General features: G+C 41.4%; 1 protein-coding gene across 6 annotated transcripts in view; it reads right to left on the reverse strand.

Annotated features, from left to right (window-relative positions):
* The window catches only part of LOC125638031 (uncharacterized), a 165248-nt gene that overhangs the window by 20108 nt on the left and 129045 nt on the right, over window positions 1-16095 (reverse strand). The window lies entirely within an intron of this gene.

Consider the following 16095-nt stretch of genomic DNA (forward strand, 5'->3'; position numbering starts at 1 on the left):
AAATTATGTGAAAGTTGTCCTGTTTATGGTAGTGAAGTAACCATTCATTTCAACATACATTCTTTATGAGCTGATTTAACGAAAGACAAAAATCATAGTGGGCCCCTCATATTTTATATTCATTTTTCTTAAGAGAGAAACACAGTGTGCTTACATAAAAACAGCTATTGTAATTTCTTTCACTTCAGACATACATTTCTGAGTAAGAATATATTCAAACATAAGATTTTATATGATCCCGAATACACAGCCATTAAGAGGCCTGATTCTGCCACACTTAGTCCTGATGATTAGTATTTTAGTCCAAGAACAGGCTAACTGAATTTGATGGGATGCTTCGTGGAGTACAACACTACTCATTAGGACTGAGTTGCAGAATCTGATCTAAAATGGTTTTATCTTAACTATCCCTTTCAAGGATATTTTGTGCTGAGGCAAATTTTCAATTATATGAGAAAATATTGTTTTCATATTTTTTCTTGCCTTGATTGCTGACATTGAAATTTCCATGCATGCATGAAACTCCCAGGAATATTAATGAGAAATGAACATGAGAATATTCAGATGAGACTACAGATCCTTCACATCTCTTCTTCTGCTTAATCCCAATATGAAATCCTAAGGTTGATCTGAAAACAAAAGTTCTGTGGAAATGCATTGCACTCTAAATATAGGATTATGAATTGTCACTCTAAAAGCAAAGAGAGAAACTAAGCTATGTGATTATAGTGGGGCTGGAGTTTTCTAATAAATTTAAAAAGCTACTTGTCCAGCTTTTTAAAAAATAAATATTGAAAAGACAATTTCAAATTTCTAGTACGAAAGATAACGATGACAGAATGCAATTCAGAAATGAAAATACTAATGTCACAACAAACATTTCATATCATAAACATTTAAACCTTTTTAGTACTTTGATGAAAAACACAGATACTGTATTCCGTGACCAGCTGTTAAACATATCATGCAACATTTCTATATAGTAGGGTGGTTTTTTTTTAATTATTTCTAGTTGTACTGCATGGTTGTATATGCCTTATTAAAAATGCTGCCCACGTCCTTGCTTAGATAAAGTACTGTTTGATAAATAGATTCACTGAACAAATGTCTGCCTGAGATAAAACTCCACCTAAATACCAGGCAGACATTTGAGTATAAAATCTGTTTATTTGATAATACAGTGTCTAAGCGAGGATGTGCACAGTCCTCATAACTTTACAGATGTAAACGGACTTCCCACAAGCCTTTGCAACACACTATTTTTGAATGACAGAAACTTCAAGGTACTAAAATAATGTATAACTTCAGACTTGGCTCATAACAATGAGAAATGCAGTGTTTCCAGCATGATCATGTCACACACCACAGCTATACTACACTGGAACAATGTAGCTGTCAATTTCAGAAGTTAGATATCTGTACATGTGTGAAGGCGACAGAGCTTTCTCAGAAGCTAGCCAAAAAATCAGAAACTCACTTTCAGTAGAGATCAACATGAATATGAACCTATTCCCTTTAGAACAAAATACAAACCCCACTTCTTCAGGTGAGGCATCTCACAATTACACCAGATTAATATGTCTTTACGTGTACAACACTTAATAATTTTGAGAGACACAGCTAGTGTAGTCATGGAGGACTCTCTAGTAATTAAGCCTGCCTGGAACTGATCAAGCTGATATGGGGGTTTTCCAGGATTATCTCCCAACTCCAATAGTTAGGTCAACCACGATTCAGATTTCATTGCAAAATCACCCCGTGCAGCACATGATAGTACTATCCATCTTCAAACCAATTTTTTTTTTAGCTTAACACGCGCCACAATAAAATGTGTAAGATGAACTTCCCATTTAGGGAGGAAAAGATGGCTTTTCTAAAAAGATTTTAATATATTTCACAGTAATCAAAATAATCAAATTATTTCCAGATACTCTGCTTTCTCAATCCAACAGAATAGCCATTCTAGTTCTAGCCATTCTAGTTCAGATGTTCCAGAAATGACGGACCCATTCTCTTTGAGCTACTGAGCAGCCCACTTGAATGAATCATAGTTTTGTTTTGTTTTTACATTGCTGAGGACAAAACAGTTTTGCAATTTTTTTGTTGACTACCAACACATTTACAGTACAGTTATCACCACCCAAAAATCAAGACATATCCACAGCTATCATACTATTATCTTCTTTTTGAGGGAAGTGATTATTCCCCTGTATTCGGCACTGGTGAGTCCACATCTGGAGTATTGCATCCAGTTTTGGGCCCTCCATGACAGAAAGGATATGGACAAATTGGAGAGAGTCCAGCAGAGGGCAATGGAAATGATTAGGGGGGTGGGGCATATGATTTATGAGGAGAGGCTGAGGAACTGGGCTTATGAAGGGTACATCTACAGTACGAAATGATTTCAAAATTATTCTATTCGAATTTTCGGAAGTGATTTTATACATTTGGTCTTCTGTGTCCCCATTAAGCACGCGAATTCAGCCGAGTGCTTCCATAGTACCGAGGCTAGCATCCAATGTCAGAGCGGTGCACTGTGGGTAGCTATCCCACAGTCCCCACAGTCACCGCTGCCCACTGGAATTCTGGGTTAAGCTCCCAGTGCATGATGGGGCAAAAACATTCTTGCGGGTGTTTCTGGGGGCATGTCATCAGTTGCTCCTCCCTTTGTGAAACCTACGGCAGACAATTGTTTCACCCCTTTTTGGCATGCAGACGCCATACTGATTTCAGCAGACGGTGCACCACTGCTCTCCTGCTACTATGAATCCACCTCACATTTCCTCTCATCTTCCTATGTAATCTCTAGTATCTACTCTTTCTTTTTTTCTCTTTGTCCAGTTTTGGGCCCCACACTTCAAGAAGGATGTGGATAAATTGGAGAGAGTCCAGTGAAGGGCAACAAAAATGATTAGGGGTCTGGAACACATGACTTATGAGGAGAGGCTGAGGGAGCTGGGATTGTTTAGCCTGCAGAAGAGAAGAATGAGGGGGGATTTGATAGCTGCTTTCAACTACCTGAAAGGGGGTTCCAAAGAGGATGGCTCTAGACTGTTCTCAATGGTAGCAGATGACAGAACGAGGAGTAATGGTCTCAAGTTGCAGTGGGGGAGGTTTAGATTGGATATTAGGAAAAACTTTTTCACTAAGAGGGTGGTGAAACACTGGAATGCGTTACCTAGGGAGGTGGTAGAATCTCCTTCCTTAGAGGTTTTTAAGGTCAGGCTTGACAAAGCCCTGGCTGGGATGATTTAACTGGGATTTGGTCCTGCTTCGAGCAGGGGGTTGGACTAGATGACCTTCTGGGGTCCCTTCCAACCCTTATATTCTATGATTCTATGATTCTTCCTCATCAAACACTTCCGCTGCCAACTCTGCTCGGCCATCGTGAACCAAGCAGCACAGCTTTCGCCACCAACTCTACTCTCCCGCTCTTGCCATGCTACCGAGCTTCTCCATGTTGTCTGTCCTGGGCTCCCACCTCCATGAAAGCTACAGAAGACAACCATTTCTTGCATTTTTCAGCTATCATGAACCAAACAGCACCTCTTCTGCTGCCACTCTACTCTCCTACGTTTCACGCCCTTTTTCCAGGATTACCCATGCAGGTGCCATAGCCATGGAGCCCGCTCAGATCTCCGCTGAAGTTTTGACCATTATAAATACCTCACACATTATCCAGCAGTATGTGCAGTACCTGCAAAACTAGGCGAGGAAGCAACAACAGCACGATTACTATACTGATGAGGACATGGACACAGACGTTCCTAGAAGCACGGCATGTGGTGATTGGGAGATCATGGTGGTGTTGGGCCAGGTTCATGCTGTGGAATGCCGATTCTGGGCCCGGGAAACAAGCACAGACTGGTGGGACTGCATAGTGTTGCAGGTATGAGATGATTCCCAGTGGCTGAGAAACTTTCGTATGCATAGGGCCACTTTCATGGAACTTTGTGACTTGCTGCCCCCTGCCCTGAAGCGCAAAGACACCAAAATGAGAGCAGCCTTCTCAGTTGAGAAGCGAGTAGTCGTAGCCCTGTGGAAGCTTGCAATGCCCGACAGCTACCGATCAGTCCAGAATCAGTTTGGAGTGGGCAAATCTACTGTGGAGGCTGCTGTGCTTCAAGTAGCCAATGCAATCATTGACCAGCTGCTATCAAGGGTAGTGACATTGGGAAAAGTGCAGACCATTGTGGATAGCTTTAATGTACTGGGGTTCTCTAACTCCAATGGGGCGATAGACGGAACGCATAACCCTATCTTGGCCTCGGAACACTTGGGCGGCCAGTACATAAACCAAAATGGGTGCTTTTCCATGGTGCTGCAAGCACTGGTGGATCACAAGGGACATTTCACCGACATCAACGTGGGATGGCCGGGAAAGGTGCATGACACTCGCATCTTCAGGAACTCTGGTCTGTTTGAATAGCTGCAGGAAGGACTTATTTCCCAGACAGGAAAATATATAGTTATATAGTTATCCTCGGGGACCCAGCCTACCGCTTAATGCCATGGCTCATGAAGCCATACACAGGCACCCTGGACAGTAGTAAGGAGCAGTTCAACTATAGGCTGAGCAAGTGCAGAATGGTGGTTGGATGTGATTTTGGATGTTTGAAAGCACGCTGGCACAGTTTACTGACTCGGTTACATCTCAGCAAAATAAATATTCCAATTGTAATTGCTGCTTGTTGTGTGCTCCACGATATTTGTGAGAGTAAGGGGGAGACATTTATGGCGGGGTGGGAGGTTGAAGCAACTCGCCTGGTGGCCAGTTTCGCACAGCCAGACAATAGGGCGATTAGAAGAGTGCAGCAGGGCGCGCTGCACTTCAGAGAAGCTTTGAAAGCTAGTTTCATGACTGGCTGGGGCACGGTGTGACAGTTGTGTTTGTTTCTCTTAAAGTTACCTGGCCCCCCCATATATATATATAAAAGGATATAAAGTCACAATTGCTTTAAAACCATTCTTTATTATTTGTTACACAAAACATTGAGAGAAATCAGAAGCTAGACAGGGGAGGGGAAGTATTGGGTTAGGGGGGTGGAGGAGGAGGGAAGGACAACTCCAGAAACCAAATCAAAATTTAAGATATGCCAACTTTCTGCTGCTTGTGCATCCCTCTGGGGTTGACTGTGTGGGTCCCCATAGCCTCCCCCCGCCCCCATGTTCTTGGGCGTCTGGGTGAGGAGGCTATGGAACTTGGGGAGGATGGAGGGTGGTTATACAGGGACTGCAGCGGCAGTCTGTGGTCTTGCTGCCTTTCCCGCATTAAATCCACCATACAGCGGAGCATGTCAGTTTGCTCCCCCATGGGCTTGACCATAGCATCCTGCCTGCTCTCATCGCATGCATCCCTCCTCTGTTCGTATTCATGTAACGATCAATGGCTCCATGTCTAGTTGGCAGCCGGTATCAAGTGGAGTGCCCCAGGGGTCGGTCCTGGGGCCGGTTTTGTTCAATATCTTCATAAATGATCTGGAGGATAGTGTGGATTGCACTCTCAGCAAATTTGTGGATGATACTAAACTGGGAGGAGTGGTAGATATGCTGGAGGGCAGGGATAGGATACAGAGGGACCTAGACAAATTGGAGGATTGGGCCAAAAGAAATCTGATGAGGTTCAATAAGGATAAGTGCAGGGTCCTGCACTTAGGACGGAAGAACCCAATGCACAGCTACAGACTAGGGACCGAATGGCTAGGCAGCAGTTCTGCGGAAAAGGACCTAGGGGTGACAGTGGACGAGAAGCTGGATATGAGCCAGCAGTGTGCCCTTGTTGCCAAGAAGGCCAATGGCATTTTGGGATGTATAAGTAGGGGCATAGCGAGCAGATCGAGGGACGTGATCGTCCCCCTCTATTCGACATTGGTGAGGCCTCATCTGGAGTACTGTGTCCAGTTTTGGGCCCCACACTACAAGAAGGATGTGGATAAATTGGAGAGAGTCCAGCGAAGGGCAACAAAAATGATTAGGGGTCTGGAACACATGAGTTATGAGGAGAGGCTGAGGGAACTGGGATTGTTTAGTCTGCAGAAGAGAAGAATGAGGGGGGCTTTGATAGCTGCTTTTAACTACCTGAGAGGTAGTTCCAGAGAGGATGGTTCTAGACTATTCTCAGTGGTGGAAGAGGACAGGACAAGGAGTAATGGTCTCAAGTTGCAGTGGGGGAGGTTTAGGTTGGATATTAGGAAAAACTTTTTCACTAAGAGGGTGGTGAAACACTGGAATGCGTTGCCTACGGAGGTGGTGGAATCTCCTTCCTTAGAAGTTTTTAAGGTCAGGCTTGACAAAGCCCTGGCTGGGATGATTTAATTGGGTATGGGTCCTGCTTTTGAGCAGGGGGTTGGACTAGATGACCTCCTGAGGTCCCTTCCAACCCTGATATTCTATGATTCTATGATTCTAAGTGAGCTTTAGCTCACGAAAGCTTATGCTCAAATAAATTGGTTAGTCTCTAAGGTGCCACTAGTACTCCTTTTCATCTCTCTCTGTTGCTTTAAAAAACCTGGCAGTTGGTGTTTACCTGTAATTTATAGGCCTATAGTTTTATGGATTTTACTTCCATCCCTTTTGTACTGGGATATTTTATTCATGTTTTGATAGCAATTAAGTTTACTCCCAAAATATCCAACTCTCTAAGAAAAAGGATGACGTATGCATGTTGAATTAGTGTCTCTCCAGGCTATCACTGACTCCCATGTTTAAGATTTTTCCTATGAGTTCCCCTATTTATTTTGCTTCTTCCTTTAGAATTCTGCAATGTATTCCATCATGCCATAAAGTTTTATCAACCGCTAGATGTTCTAATTTCTTGATCAACTCTTCTGGTGTGATTACCCTTAGCATTTCTTCTTCTTCTCCTGGGAAATTTGTCTGTTTCTTGCAGCTGTCCTTCATCACCTTTTCTAAACACCTTTTTTTATCAATTTCTACGTCTTCTGGCAATAAACTACTCTTGCCATCTTTTAGAGAGTGTAGTGTTTCTCCTGCTGACCTTTTGTTCTTCATGTACTTGGAAATTTTCTTATTAATCATAACCTTTTGTGTAATCTTCCTTTCATTCCCCACCTTGGCTTTACTTCTCATTTTTTACACTTAGCTTCATTTTGTAATCTTTCCACTTCTTCTCAGTACTTGATGAATGTATCCTTCCATAACTCTGTTTTAACTTTGATTACTTTTCATCCATATTACTCCTCTTTCATTCTCAGTGTATTTATTGCTAGATAGCGTGTATATACATTGGGCACAATCTAATTTATTTTTAACACTTTTTCCAAACTCTTCTGTGCCTTTTTGCTACCCTTATTTTTAATTCATTCTATTTCTTGCTAATTTTGAAAATAGATGTTCTAAATTTCAGAGATCTTATTATTCCCTTACAGTTCTAACTGCAGTCCCTGTTTCTAGCAAAAGTATTGATCATTTTATGGTGTTATAGTTGACTGTGCAACTGAGTTTCCAACTTTAAAATTGTGAGGCTAAGTCTGGAGGTAAGGTAGAATTTTTATATCAAATGTGAAGTAAATTGGACAAGGGATTCCAGAATTATGACTCCCTAAAAATAGAGACATTGACCAAAGTTTAATATTTTCTAAAAATACCAACCAAACAAAAATTACCAAAATAGAAAACAACAGAAACCAAGAGACACCTAATTTACTGAACTCCTGTAACTAAGATCTAATGAACACCAATAAAGATGTATTGATTGAAGTCTAATTTCAAAAGTTATTAATTTTGTATGAACAATGTCACTATCATCAGCTGTGTGTCAGTTTCACTTAATTAACCACAAATCAAGCCTGGAAATGGGAAAAGATCAAAGCCACCTTGGAGAGGCATTGGTAGGGTTTTTTTTTTTAAATGTCTCAGGCTTTTGGGGGTTTGCTTCTTCCTACCCTCTCTCCCATAAATCCCACACCTGCCTTTTTCAGGGTATCACTGTCAGGAAGGTAGCTCTGAAAAGTATGGAAGAGCTCCACATGGAGAGAATACTCCACACCCCTAGAACTGTCTATGTCACCTGGCACAATGATAGTTTTATGGAACATATAACACCTTAATATAAACCACTGATAAAAGCTGTCCAATAAACAATTTATGTATTTTTTTATTATTTAAATATGCATCAAGATCTCTGATTCCATGTCTGTACCATACAAACTTCAATTATATTACAGTAATCACTCCCAAGAGAATTCCATCCTAATCAGAGCAACATTCATCCTACATCAACATTCAACTGGTGCATTGTGCAAACAGATGAGTTTTGCATTATAACCTTTAGGTCAACAGTCTTGGACTTTGCCAGACAGGCAAATATGAAAAGCAAATTCCAGAGCCTCTCCTGAGAGCCTCCTGCTCCTACCACCCTCCATAGTTCAAATCAGGTGAATTTTAGTAGCATCTCAGCTCATCTCAAATCTTGAAACAGAGCCTATGGAGAAACTCCCTAAGGTAGCCAGGATCAAGATACTGTAGAGCTGTGAACAAACTGGTCAATACCAGTATAATTCTGTTCTGCCAGAATTTTCCAGCATGATCATTTCCAAGTAATTTCATGAACTGTTAAGGAAAATTGCCCATTTAATAACACAGCCACCTCCAGACTAATTGTTTTAAGATGACGGACTAGTTAGGGAATAATCTTTGTTGAAATCTTTCACTGAAGTTAGAATGGGAACTTCCACTCCTTGTCACAATGTCTCTGTGGACTAACCTACCAGCATCCATTAGTCAGGTCACCAATAGCTATTGACTACCATGCTTCCTGTGCATACCTTGGGCAATCATTTGAAATGATTAGTAGGTGCCAGTAAAACAGGAAGGTAGCCCTGATGGAATTTAGTTACATAAGGATCAATATTTCCTTCAAAATTAACTAAACAAGTAAGAGAAGCTGCAGTTTCTCTATACTTACTAGAAGTTAAATAATAGATGGGGCTACAGCAACCACGCCATTTAAAAAGAGGTAAAGGATGTTAATCCTATAATTTCTGGATAGACAAAATATTCATTCTGCTTAAAAAAAAATTGCCAGAACCCAAAATCCTTTTTGTAATCAAAGAAACATTTAGCAAACTAGATTCTGTTGACATCACATTTATCCACCTCTTCCCCTTTCAAACAGTCTCAAATATCCCACTCTCTAATTTTGTTGCCTATGTAATGTGCAGAAGGAGCTATATGGGAATCGAAAGGCAGTCTATGTTTTGAACATGTAGATGAAATAAGATTAACACTGTGCAATCGTTAATGTAGTGACAACTATTAAGGGACAAGCTAGGATTTGTCTACATGGGGACACACAGGAAAATTAAGATGAATTTAGAAAGGTGTGAACTTAAAGCACATTTGGATGGAATGAATCCATGGAGGATTGAGCTACAATGAGCTAAGGCTACTTTACTTCTGAATGAGAATATCCACACAGAGGTTGAATGTATTTTGATGAATGCAATATAACTTCACACCTTTATTTAATTTGTCTTAACTTTCCTGAGTGTCCCTATGTAGACAAGCCATTAATCTTGATTTGGCAAGTTGGAAAGAACTTGATTATGCAATTTTGGAGAAAGTGTCTCAGTGACTTTAGAAGTGTGGATGCAGGTGGTTGTGACTTACATGCTTTACATAGAGAAAAATAAGAAAAAGGAGGGAACTTCTCGTGGATCACCTTGAGATACCACCATGAAGAGAAGTTGGGCTATTCCACTTAGACAATGTGTCCTATGCAATATTGACTAGACCATCTACATTGGTATTTGTGTTGTTGCTGTCTACAGACCTAAGTCCTTCTTGATTCTTTTGCAGGCTAAATAAGGTGGTGTGTGAGATATATGTAGATAGGTAGGTGAGATATATGTAGATAGGTAAGATATATGGAAAATGTTTTATTGTTAGGGATAAGATTTATTATACATTTGTGAGAAAGTAAATGTATTAGGTTAATGTTAAGAAGGATAAACATCTGGATAATTTAAATGATTATATTTTCTGTTCATGTATATTAATAAGAAACAAGGAAGAGTGACAGGTTTCAGAGTAGGAGCAGTATTAGTCTGTATTCGCAAAAAAGAAAAGGAGTACTTGTGGCACCTTAGACACTAACCAATTTATTTGAGCATTTATTTTCCACTGAATGCATCCGATGAAGCGAGCTGTAGCTCACGAAAGCTTATGCTCAAATAAATTGGTTAGTCTCTAAGGTGCCACAAGTCCTCCTTTTCTTTTTAAGGAAGAGTGAGTGGATGGTTATTGGGAAAGTAAAATTCTAAATTTTGTGACCACTGATTAGGCTACAATACTTTTGTACTTTGCAGAGCATGCCACATGTCTGAATGTGGGTTAGCAAGCCATATGGGCAAGCATGAAAAGACTGATGAAATGGGTACCCTGCGTAATGGCTGTTGATGATGTCCTGTGCCTACTTTTATTTCATCCCTACATTCTCCCCCAACCCAGAAGGATTTGCTGTTTGGATTATACTGTAAAATTTAAGTAAACTAATCCAAGTCTCATTTAGGGTTAATTTCTTTATTTATCTATATTAGGTAACATCCATCTTTTTATTATTTAAATCAATAACTTGCATTTTTTTAAAGAAAAGATGAATACTCCAATCCAAGGGGCTACTGGCAGATAGCTTATGTGCTACTAGGCAATACATAATGCAATGTGAAAGTTTCTGAATTGCTCAACTCCTCTTTAAATTTAATAGCAAATAGATATAGAGAACAAAAACGAAGCAGAAAGCATGATCATTGGTTTAAGGCACTTTTGCCCTGTAGTCCAGAAGTGTCAGTATCGCTTTTGAGTACTAAGTGTGAGGCACATGTTACCATGGGTGATTTTAGTTTCTTTGCCACTGAATTTGATAATGTCCCTGGAGCAGCAAGTGCAACCTGACCAAATGTGAACTTTACTATTTCTAAATTCTTCTCCAAAATAGAAGCTAAACCAAAAGGGCACTTTCTTTTTTTTTTTTTTTTTCAGCACAACACAGTACTTTAGCCACTTCAGCATTGCCCTTTTGTTCTTGGCACAGTATCTGAGGCAAAAGGTGCCTCCGGTGTGAGCCCATGAATCAGGTTCATCCTCGCTGAAGTGGTGACATTTGAATAAGATGATGGCATTTAAAAGATTGTTGTTGATATGGTTAAAGTAAAAATGGATGAAAAAGAGATGCTTTAGATATGCCTAGTACAAAGCTCAAGATGCTAAATGTGGTCTGCAGAATTATAAAAGGTCTGATCTTACTTCCATTTTAAATCAATGGCAAAATTCCTGTTGCTTTCAGGGGGAGTGGGATTGGGCCCAAACTGTATTTCCTAAATGTCACCTCCTTGTAAATGCATGGTCAGGACTAATGTGATAAAACTGAATAGTCAAATTCTGCACTCTTTTACACCAATTTATATCTGGAGAAACTCCACTGACTTACAAGAAAGTCTGTTCTCTGACATCTTTTCTAGCTATCTAATTATCTATCTGCCTGCTGTGTCTTCTTTAGGAATATATGGCCTGATCCAAAGCCCATTGAAACTATGAATTCAATGGGCTTTGAATGAGGCCCCTATTTTTGTGGCATCTAAATATGTAACCTCAATCTCTCTCTTCTGTTTGGAGACCCTTTGTAAGATGGTAAAGACAGAAGACCTAGCTCTTTTTTAAAGATGCAGGGTATATTAACCATTGTTATCCTCTACACATGAAAATTCAACAGATTTGTAAATGCCACTTGTAGAGTCACAATCACAAACCACATTTTTGTGTACTAGAATTAAGATAAGCTCTTTTAAAATTTAGTAATTTTGCTGCATATGCAGAGGCAGATTAAGGTTTCCTGGAGCCCTGGGCCAGAGCAAGTGTGGGGCCCCTCCCCTTCCACTTGCAGTACCCCGCTTTCCTCCCCGCACCGGTGCTCCTGCTGGGGAGTGGGATCGGGGCATTGGGGCTTACCCCGCTTCCTGGGCAGGAGTGGCCGGAGCGGGGCAAACCATAGCACCCCAACCCTGCTCCCCAGCAGGAGCACCAGGCAGGTGGAACGGGTTGGGGAACAGGGTGCCCATTTTTCCAGGGCCCCCCAGTTGACCCAGGCCCCATTGGCCCAGTGGCTAATAAACCACTGCTCAAAAGGGGAAACTTTGAAACCTATCTGGAAATGAATGGGGAGCCAAGTTGATTGATATTGTCACCCTGTTTTCCATGCATGAGAATGAAGCTGTGGGATTCTGCAGATGCTGGAGTGATAGGATTTAGATATGCCTAGGAGAAGTGAGCTGTTCTAATCAAGATATGAAAAGATGAAAGACGAGTGACAATATAAGCTGAACTGGAGTTAAGGACATGGCACAAATGGATAATATTGCTCAGATGATGGACAGATCAGCAGATATTGATGATGTGAGAAGAGAGGGAGAGCTCACACTCAATGAGAGCAGTACTTTCATGTCCAAAGCTAGAATTTGGCCATAAAAGCTATAGGCCCAAATATCTAAGTGATATTTAGAGAAGAACAACACTAGAGGGTTTTGATCTCCAAAAGTAACTAGGCACATTAAAAAATTGTATAGGATGGTGTTTTGTCAATAATCTTATATTCAATATCAAGATTTCAAAACTGGAGGAAAATGACAAAATAACTGATAACTGGTAATAAGCTCATCTTCAATTTTCTCTATTGATGACAGTCACTTAATAGGTCAGGCTGGTAGGCCAAAGAATAATGAATTATAAAAGCCTATTTTAAAAAATGATATAAGCATAAACAAACCTCTTCATGTCATTTTTTTATTGACCAACAGCCCCACCAACAGCACGGTAAAAGGGGGACAATTTTACTGGGGCCCCCAAAACATCTGTAGTATCTATGTAAGCAAAGTACCAGTATTTCCAGAAATAAATAAATGTAACTGAGGAATACAAGACTCAAGTACAAGCTGAAAATATGAGAACAGACCCCTGTAAGTCTGTGGTAATAAAGAATGGAGTAAAGAAGCAAGAAGAATAAAAGAAGTTTCCATATAATTTATTTTAAGATTTTCAATTTATAATAGTGCTTTCCTGCCTTCTTTGCAGCAAATGAAAAATAGTGTCATTGAAACTCACCAATCTTGCCAGATCACTTTCAACTGCAAGAGTTGTTAGGCCATTAGCTCTCAACTGACCCATAATTGTGCTGTGGTAGTCCTTCACACATTAGAGATGATCTTTCCATGCTGGCCACGGACACGGGTCAGCAGCAGGAAAAGATGTGAAGTGCAACAATCAGGCTGGGGAAGAGATTCTGCAGAGAGACTTCATGCAGCTTATTTAGTAAATGAAAAGGTGACAGTATTTTGAGGCCGCCTGTTGTTGTTGTTGTAAATGTGCTTGAGAAACACTGATTCCCTTTTTTATATCCCTAGAGACATCAGTGGAATAAAGACACAAACTTATTGAGAGCAACTTCTTTCTTTTCAAGAAAAATCCAGAGAAATGCAATTTTTAATAAACATATGCAAGTGTAGCAAATTACTTTTTGAGGCCACTCACGAAAAAGTGCATGATGTGAAAGAAAATGTTGTCCCAGAGATGGTCCTTTAGAGGCTTATCTTAGACTCACAGACTTTAAGGTCAGAAGGGACTATTGTGATTATCTAGTCTGACATCCTGCACGTTGCAGGGCACAGAACCTCACCCACTCCTGAAATAGACCCCAACCTCTGGCTGAGTAACTGAAGTCCTCAAATCATGGTTTAAAGGCTTCAAGTTCCAGAGAATTCACCATTTACACTAGTTTAAACAAGTGACCTGGGCCCCATGATGCAGAGGAAGGTAAAACCCCCACAGGGTCTCTGCCAATGTGACCTAGGGGAAAATTCCTTCCCGACCCCAAATATGACAATCAGTTAGACCCTGAGCATGTGGGCAAGACCGATATCTGTAAAAGAATTCTCAGAGCCCACCCAATCCAGTATCCTGTCTCCAGCAGTTGGGGATTTTTGCTACTGGCAATCGCCAATGGGCCACATGCTATTGTAGGCAGTCCCATCCTATCATCCCCTCAATGCACTTATCAAGCTCAGTCTTGAAGCCAGTTAAGTTTTTGTTCCCACTTCTCCCCTTGAAAGGCTGTTCTAGAATTTCACTCCTCTGATGGTTAGAAATCTTGATCACTTGCATCATCACTTCTGTTCTGGGATGGGCATGTTTTCCATGGAGCCTCAATGCCAAGATTTGCTGCAATGTGCACACATTCATCATATATGTTGTTCCGTTCCTCTCACAATTGTACCAGTTCTGTGAGAAGGTTCTTAGTATTGTCTCTTTCAGCATCAAGTGCAGCATCTCAGTGCTGAAGGACCAGAATAAAATTGCTGGGGAATAGAATTCTCAGCCAAATGGTGGAGGTGAGCAGAACGCATTTAAATTTTGGCATGTATTTTACTCAGCTTGCAATATGACTTCTGGTTTTGGAAGTCAGGCTAAATTCGGACCGTTCATTCAATGCTACTTGTAAGTCTTTCAGGCTATCAGCAAAAGAACACGGGCAATCAATATGTGCAGCCTACTGTGTACCAGACACTGAATGGAGTGAATCAGGAACATTTTTCTTCAAAATTTCTCATTGCTGTGGACTAGCACTGAAAATATTGCAGAATAGCTGAAGACATCTGAAGAACATAATGCTATCAACTGATGACTCACCAGAAATAGCAGCAATGAAGTTCAGTGTAAGCAATGCACATGGGAAAAAGTGCCTGAGGATTCTGATGAAGAAGCAGTGCCTGAGCACCAGAGTGTTTTCCTGCTATGTTAGCACCATTATCATAAGGTTGCCCATGACATGGTACCACCCCAGCAACAGTGGTCAGGCAGAGAAAGTAAATCACATCCTGGAGTAGTATGTGCTTCCTAAATTATGACCAGGACGACTGGCTGGCACTTATTTCCTCACACGGAATTCACCTACAACAACTCCACACATACTGTTACCCAACAGACAACTTTCTTCATGAATTATGGGTTCCACTTTGGAAATCACCCTTGACTCGCCAATGCCCACCATTGCTGACCTCATCACACACATCCACATGAAGAACTCAGGCAATGATCAGAAGAGGCTAAGACAGCGTATAAGCTCAATGCTGACCAATACTGTCAGCCAACCCCACCCTCAAGATTGGGAATAAGAATTGGCTGTCTGACCAAAATCTGTGATCCACCCATTCATCCACAAAGCTGGACAACAAGTACTTGGGACCATTTGCAATCATGGAACAACTTCACCTGGTAGCCTTGTAATAGCATCTGCCAGAATGCTTCAAGATCCATCCCATGTTCTACATCTCGCTCCTGAAACATTTGATTAAGAATCCCTTCTCACATCATACTACTCCTCCCCCTCTGCAGATAACCATGCAGAGCCATGAGGAATATGTGGTCCAGAAGATTCCTGACTGTTGCTGAGTCTGGGGAAGACTCTAATATCTGATTGACTGGAAGGGATACAGCTCAGATGAGCATTTATAGGAACCCATGGGACACATCCATGCCCCTGTTCTCCTTCCACCAAGAAACTGCCCCAAGGTCTCCTGGGATGCAACCCCAAAAGAAGATGGGTGCTGTCTGGGACCAGGCCAGCTAAGACGAGTTGCTGGCCTGTTCCCGGGCTGACTCCACCATTAGGCAATGAATGAGCCCAGCTGCACTGCCTTGAAATTACCAAAGTGTCCACAGCCCTTGATTGGCTGCTGTTTTAAAGCCCTGATTATACACCTCATAGCAGATCAGCAGTTGCTCAGCAAATACCCAGAGTTATGCTTGCTCTTGTTCCAGATCCTGCTCTGTTCCACCACTTGTTCCTGTTCCTGCTGCAGCCTACTTCGTATCCTGCTCCTGCACCCCTACAGCATCAGTGTTGCTGGCTTCTATCCCCAGCTGCTTCCCTGGCTTACAGCTCTGCTTTACTCCCTGGCTCTGGCAATTGGCATTCATCCTTGCAGCACTGACCCTGGGCTCATTGCCTAGATTCTTTCCACCCTGAACCCAGCTCCAACTGGTAGGCTGAGCTCTCGTTTCCATCACTGACCACCCACAGCTCAG

Source organism: Caretta caretta, chromosome 1 (assembly GCF_965140235.1).
Source record: "Caretta caretta isolate rCarCar2 chromosome 1, rCarCar1.hap1, whole genome shotgun sequence".
Lineage (NCBI taxonomy): Eukaryota > Metazoa > Chordata > Testudines > Cheloniidae > Caretta > Caretta caretta.